This window comes from Sus scrofa, chromosome 4, assembly GCF_000003025.6.
Source record: "Sus scrofa isolate TJ Tabasco breed Duroc chromosome 4, Sscrofa11.1, whole genome shotgun sequence".
Taxonomy (NCBI): Eukaryota; Metazoa; Chordata; class Mammalia; order Artiodactyla; family Suidae; genus Sus; species Sus scrofa.
This window is the reverse complement of record NC_010446.5, coordinates 75184080-75191255: the sequence shown is the minus strand read 5'-3', so window position 1 is coordinate 75191255 and position 7176 is coordinate 75184080.

Genomic DNA, 7176 nt, shown 5'->3' with positions numbered 1-7176 from the left:
TAAGGTGAAAGGGGAGCGTGGGTGTGTATCCGGGTTACGCAAGGGGCGGGGCGAGGGCTATAAGGCTCCTCCCTCGGGGCGGGGCGACCCAAGGGCCTGGCGGCAGGCCGGCTAGCCGGGTTCTCTGTAGGTGCGGGTTTGCACCGCGTCCGTTGGTCTTGTCGACGGAATTTGGGTTTTCAAATCAGTTCTAGATGTGGAGGAACTACTTGCCACGCACGGGAGGATGCTGAGTCCCTTGTGAAAATTTCAATCAGATCTCTCTGAAATAGAGCCACAGTGACAGTCTGGACTTCCCATCACTCTGGTTATTGAGGAACCGAGGAGGTTCGTTAAAGCCATTTTAAGAGCAATCTATGCTTTTTTTCGCCTGCGCTTGTGTAAAGAGAGCCTCCAGGATGAAACTGCCCCTTCCGTGCTCTTCCAGGCGCAGCGGGAGTGGGGAGGCGATAGCAGGAATTTTACTTGGTTCTTCGTGCCCCTCTCTAAATGCTTATGGACTTGTATTTGTCTGAGTGTATAGACTTTCCCCTTACCTTCACCTGCCAGAATAAACCATCCGCTATGCAGGTGAAGAACTTACCTTGATTCTGAGCCTTCACAATGTAAGGAAATATTCTGGGTTTCCAGGTACATTTTACTGGTACCTTCCTCCCAGAGGCTGAGCAGGGCGAGAAGTTGCTTGTGAAAGTCCACTTGATATAAAGGTTGTCCCAGGATGGTCGGCCAATCTAGAATATGTAATCTTTGAGTCAGTATAGGCCGTATAAATTCACTTATAGAATCATTTACCAGAAATAATTGCCTTCTACTATTCCACTGATTTCAACAATAATAGTGTGTACTTACTAAATTTTAATAGATATATAATAAGCCTTAATTTTATCTCTCACCTTAAAAGTGAATCTTAAGGTGAGCAATATTTTAAATGTTAGAGTGTCCCATAAAATCAACTTAAAATGCAGCCTATTTTACTGTTCATAGCCAAAAGTCATTGGTTTTAAGTAAGCTTTAATGTTAACGACCTTAGATACTGCAAGTATACAGAATGGATTATGAACTTCAGTTTCTGAAAAAGTTGTTAGAGGCAGACTGAAATTTACTGCTTCTTTTTTCTGTTTTGTTTTTTGTTTTTTGTTTGTTTTGTTTAGGGCTGCAGCTGCAGCTTATGGAAGTTCCAGGCTGGGGGGGGAATCAGAGCTGCAGCTGCCAGCCTTCGCCATAGCTGGTGGCAACGCTGGATCCCTTAACCCGCAGTGCAAGGCCAGGGACAGAACCTACATTCTCATGGATACTAGCTGGGTTCTTAACCTGCTGAGCCACAACAGGAACTCCCTCTACCACTTCTTTAGAGTCCATGGCATCTACAGAGTTTGCCATGTGGTTGTATAGATACAATAGACAAAGACTGTTGATTTCTTGGTTTCCCTGACAGAAATCTGTAATTAGCTTAAAAACAATCACAGCACAAACACAAATCAATGAAGGAACAGTCTCGGGAGTGTCGACAGCAGCAAATCTTAAGGAACTGGCACTATCCTTGTTGGCTTTAGGGAGCAACTTGGCAATTCTAAAGCAAAGCTGCTTTCAAAAGAAATCTGAACGTGAAGGTCACAGGGTAATTATGGTTACTAAATCCAGGGATAAATATGAAGACCAGGGTGGAAGGAAAGGCTTCATTAGGTTCAATAGAACCACCTCAAGCTGCACCATGAGATCAGCAAAAGATATGAGTTGGGTAATAGATAGGATAATATTAAAAGCATTATTACATATTCCAAGGATATTGGCCATGCTCACTGTAGCACAACACAAGCCTCAATGAGACACAGAGATACCAAAAGCTCCGAGGCCTTTATACTGTAGGAAAAGGACTTAAGAATTGAGAGCGAAGCTGCCGAGGCACGTGCAAAGAATGAACGTGACTTCCAGGTGCTCTAGTACTCCGAGGACAATTGATAGGAGCTAATAGATACTGATAAAAGACAGCATATAATCATTAAGAGAAACTTTGTGACAAGAAGGACAATTTAATTACATGTTGTTTTAGAACCTCCATAGGAATTTGATGAAAAGAAACTTGCATTTTGAGTAACAAGTTGCTAGAAGCTTGAAAAACAGCATACCTGCTAATGAACATTATATGAAGTAAATGTAAAATAATAGGTTTGTGAATTAAAGCAAACCGGTCCTTCAAAAATTATCTTTTCTTTAGGTGTTGAGAAAGAGAACTGCCTACTCTTTCTTCTGTATAAACGCTGATAGAGACAAGAATTGACATACAGCAGAAGCATCTTTAACCACCTAATACCTAACTGGTTTGCCAGACCCTGCTCTGTGCTCTCCTTGTGCTCTCATACCTAGTAAGGTCACCTGCTTTTGGGGTATCTGCCTCCTTTCACTCCCACTAGTGGACCCTTATATACATCTTATAGGTTAGTTTTGTGAATTTAAACCCCACTTTTCCATTGTGGTTATTATTATAAATACATGTAAGTTAAATATTATGAAAAGCAATCAAAATGCATATAGATACAAAGCTGAAATCTCCCAATGACTTGATTAAGACGAGTCACTAAAAACAAAAATTGCCATTAAATTGGATGTTAGAGAAATCCCCGTGGTGGCTCAGTGGGTTGGGAACCCAACTAGTATCCATGAGAATTCATGTTTGATCCCTGGCTGCACTCAGTGGATTAAGGATCTGGCATTGCTGTGGCTGTGGTGTAGGCCAGCAGCTGCAGCTCCCATTTGACCCCTAGCCTGGGAACTTCCATATGCTGCAGGTGTGGTCCTAAAAAGAAAAGAAAAGAAAAGAAAAAAAAAAATAGGTGTTAGAGCAAAAACTGTAGTCGACTGTGAAGAAAAAAATCATGAAAATTCAAACAGATGCTGAAATCAGACTGACTTTAAAGAAACCAAGCTAGTCCTTCTGGATAATGTATTACCCGTGTGGTTGAAACTACAACAAATAAATAGCAAAGGAAACCCCTGCCTTACATTAAAAGATAGACAAGGGATTGTATATCTGCATCTTTTTAAGTCTGGCTAAGGCGTCTAGTCTGTTCTATAATTCCCAGCCTTGAGTTTTCTCAGTTAACTGATTCACTCCAATTGGGACAAGTCACATGAGACAAGGACTTCTCCAGAATGTCTGGATGTTTTTTCTACCTCCCTACAAATCCCACCTGTCTTATGCCTTCCTTCTGTGTGAAGTGAGTCACACCACTTGTGAAATGTTATCAACATCTCAAATGATGACAAAGCTTTGGTTTGTCTGAATGATTCTCCACGCCCAAATTTACCTCGGAGAAACTTTAAGTGTTTGTGTTGTCTCTCTGCCAGTTAGTTCCCCTGGATTTTTCTTTTTTCACATAAAAGTGCATTTTAGGCAGGCAAGTGAATTAGCTAAGAGATCAGGCCAGTTAAACCCTAGGTAAAAGTGGTCTTGCTACTTTTCTGAGAAATCAAAATGAGACAATGAACTGATGTCATTTCTTCATGTTTAAATATTAAATTTTAAGAAGAGAATTATTTGTATCTTCCCTTCAATCCTATAAAAACAAAAATATTGTTTTTGTTTTTGTTTTTTTTTAATAGGTCCAGTGATACAGTGTTAGGTTCTGCCACTGAAGTTCTCTCTTTGGCAGATCATAAAATTCTTGGGACAATGGCTTTCATATGTTAAGACTCTGGATGATCCATTTCATAAAATACAATCTGTATCCATTCTTTTTTTCTTTTCTTTTTTTTTTTTTTTAAATGGCCTCACCTGTGGCATATGGAAGTTTCCGGGCCAGGGAATGAATCCAAGTCCAGCTGTGACCTATGCCACAGCTGAGACAATACCAGATCCTTAACCCAATACTTCAGGAGAGGGATTGAACCCACACCTCTGCAGTGGCCCAAGCCGCTGCACTTGGATTCAGTGGGAACTCCTACATCCATTCTTGAAATTGATTTTCCTCAAGATTTAGAAATACTTAACTGCATGGGTAAGTTTTTCAGTTACTATAAAATAATATGTTAGCATCATGACACTTACTGTGGCCTCGATCTTAGCAATAATAATAGTTAAAATTTATTTTAAGTAGAGGCAATGTTGTAGGTATGTGCAATAGAAACCTGGATATAATTTCTGCCCTTTGAAATTAATCACTCTAATCCATATGATCAACACAAAGTCAGGTAGATATCTTACATATCCGTATATCTGCTGACCTCAGATCTTATATATAAACGAACTCAGTATATATTTATGAAACTGGAATTTTAATGAAATTTTGTCTGTTGTATAAAGTGTTTTCTGAAATATCGAATTTAACAACTACATTAAAGACCGAACATACATTTGTCTGTTCACGGCATTTGTTTCACAAGCACACAAGTCAGCTGAAACAAATATTAGCTTTGGAGCTGTTGAGATGTTATATATTTGTTAATTTTTGTGTGTTCTTTATTAAATCCAGTGCTTGGCAAAGCAACAATTCATTTAGTAATGTAAAATTTCTTACATATTTTATTCTCTAAGTGGTCTGAACTCATGTTATACATTTTGTTCATTATCTACCCAGAACCTAAGCTAAAATAATCTTAAAACTCCATATAGTTAAAAAAAAAAATACTGTATAGTATCTGAAATGTTCTAGTCTGCAAAAAATGGCTTTTGAATGTGTTCATCAATCATGATTAGAATATATAGCCTAGCAAAATGTGTTCATAATTTATATTATAGAAGAACCACGTAATACTATTGTACAGGTTGGGTGTAATTCAAGCCAAGTCAGACCCCCTGAATGTAAGAACTCAAAATTTAACATTAGCCAATGTGTCTAAAACATTTTGCCAATGAACAAAGGTTTAAAAAAAAAGAGAGAGAGAGAGAGATTTTTAGAGCCGCATCTGCGGCATATGGAAGTTCCAAGGCTAGGGGTTGAATTGGAGCTGTAGCTGCCAGTGCCACAGCCACAATACCAGATCCGAGCCGTGTCTGTGACCTACACCACAGCTTGTGGCAATGCTGAATCCCTGAATCACTGAGCAAGGCCAGGGATTGAACCCACATCCTCATGGATACTAGTCAGATTTGTTTCCACTGCGCCACAATGGAAACTCCCCCAAAGAGCTATTTTTTCAATGTTGTAGATATAACAAAAGAAAAACTTCACTACACAAGGCTTACCTTACTACTTGAAATATTCTTCTGTGGTTTTAAAGCCTTGAAATTGAAATTGGGTCACTGATGGGAGACAGTTGTGAGTCTCTGTATTTTTCCCTTGTCTTTCCAGCAGAAGCACTGACTCTTTTTTCAAGGATGTTATCTTTGCAAGGGTGATCATACCACAAAGAGCCTTGAAAGACAGAGCTGGGATCTCCCTCTAGAGAGAATGACAAGTTTGTTTCCTGTGCATTATAATAAACATAACAGCAGACAGGCTTACTGCCAGTGATAAAAGATTCAGGGTCCCTAGTTCTAAGTTCCTCTCCTGTAATACACCTACTGTGTGTGCAAGAATCTCTTGGCGCCCGCCCCCCATGGGAATTGGGGCTTGAGAAGCAAGTGGAAATGTTGACACTCTGAATGCCACAATTGCTTTGTCTCTGAGCCAGGAGTCTCATTTCTTCTGCCAGATTCCATGAAACTGGCAGGCTAATTTCTTAGCTGCCAGTAAGAGTGAAATCTCAGACCCTTCCCTTCTTTTGACAGTCAACATCCCCACATCGTCAATTCAGAAGGCCAATTTTCCCAATTCAATTTCTTCACCTTTGTCCCAAAGCAAATAGAAAATATATTTTCCTGCATCAGAAATTTATTTACTAACGAAACTGTATTCTGCTACAAAGTGTCTTTCTCAGGTGCTACAAAGTGTCTTTCCCAGGCATTCATCCTTTTAAGAAACTAAGTTCCTTGCTCATCCTCCCTGTCCTGGAGGTTTTAAGAGTTAGAAAAGAGGAGACACACCCAGATAGCCCTAGGTGACAGGGTTTACCCCAGGAACATACCCAGCAACCTAGAGTCATTCTGTGCCTCGGTGCTTCTAAAACTGGAATGTTCAGCAGATCAGGAGTACTTCCGGAATGACTTGTAGGTGTGTGGAATACAAAGGCAGCTCCCGTGACCCACTTTTCCTTGCATGCATCATGTTCACACTGGAGCGAGGGAGTCACTCGTATTAGCAGAGTTTTATGCCAATTTACCTCCCCTGCTGTAGTTCTGGAATGCATTTGCTTGAGTGTCTTTGGCACTGCTCAGGTCATTTTAGCCAGGTAGCAAGATTACTTTCATTTGACAATCCCCAGATTTGGGAAAAGCCATAGCTACTGGAAAAAGAACGGTCTGATGTTGCTTTCCTTTGCAAAGGGCCGGCGGGCAGCTATAGCCATCATTACCGCCCAGCTAGTACAGCCCCCCAAAGTTACATTTTAACATCCTTACACCTCATTACAAAGTTGCAGACACCTGCCAGGTGAACATCAAACCAGAAAACTCTAGAAGTTAAAAGAATAAAAGATAATTTAGCTCCATCTCTTAATTTCATGGGTGAATAAACTGAGTTCTCCTGAAGCTAAGCCAGATGGAAAACCTGCTCTCCTACTTCCTGTTCAGCATGCTTGCCACCAAATGCCCTGAATGTGGGCAACGTACCCCTCCTCTGGGGGACAGCTAGAGCACCAGCCCCTCAATGCAGAGCCTGGCTTTTCAGTCTTGGCCACGGTGCCTGCTGGCACCATTCTCTCTGCCCAAAAGCCATCCCATCCCTTTTAGAATTGCTAATTAAATCACTTTACATTTGCATATGATCTGATTCAGATTGCATTTAAATTTTTTTCTAACTTCTTGAGTGCTTCGGAATGATACCATTTAGTTTTAAATGTTTTCCAATTTCGATGCTATGAATCACTCATTGCCATGAACAACGCTAAGAAACAAATACTCTGCAAGTTTATCAAGGCTGGCGTTAGCTAGCCCAGTGTCCAGGAGGTTTCCTTGGATTTCATGCCCTGTGTGCATGTTCCCATGGCAAACAGGGCGCCTCTGTCATTGTGTAGACTTCATTGTATCATCACTGCCTGGTGACCTGGCTGCCTCCCTACTGGACTCTGAGCACCTAGTGGGCAAGACTCACGGCCTATTCTGGGTTGGTGTCCCAGAACCCTGCACTGCACTTGACCGGT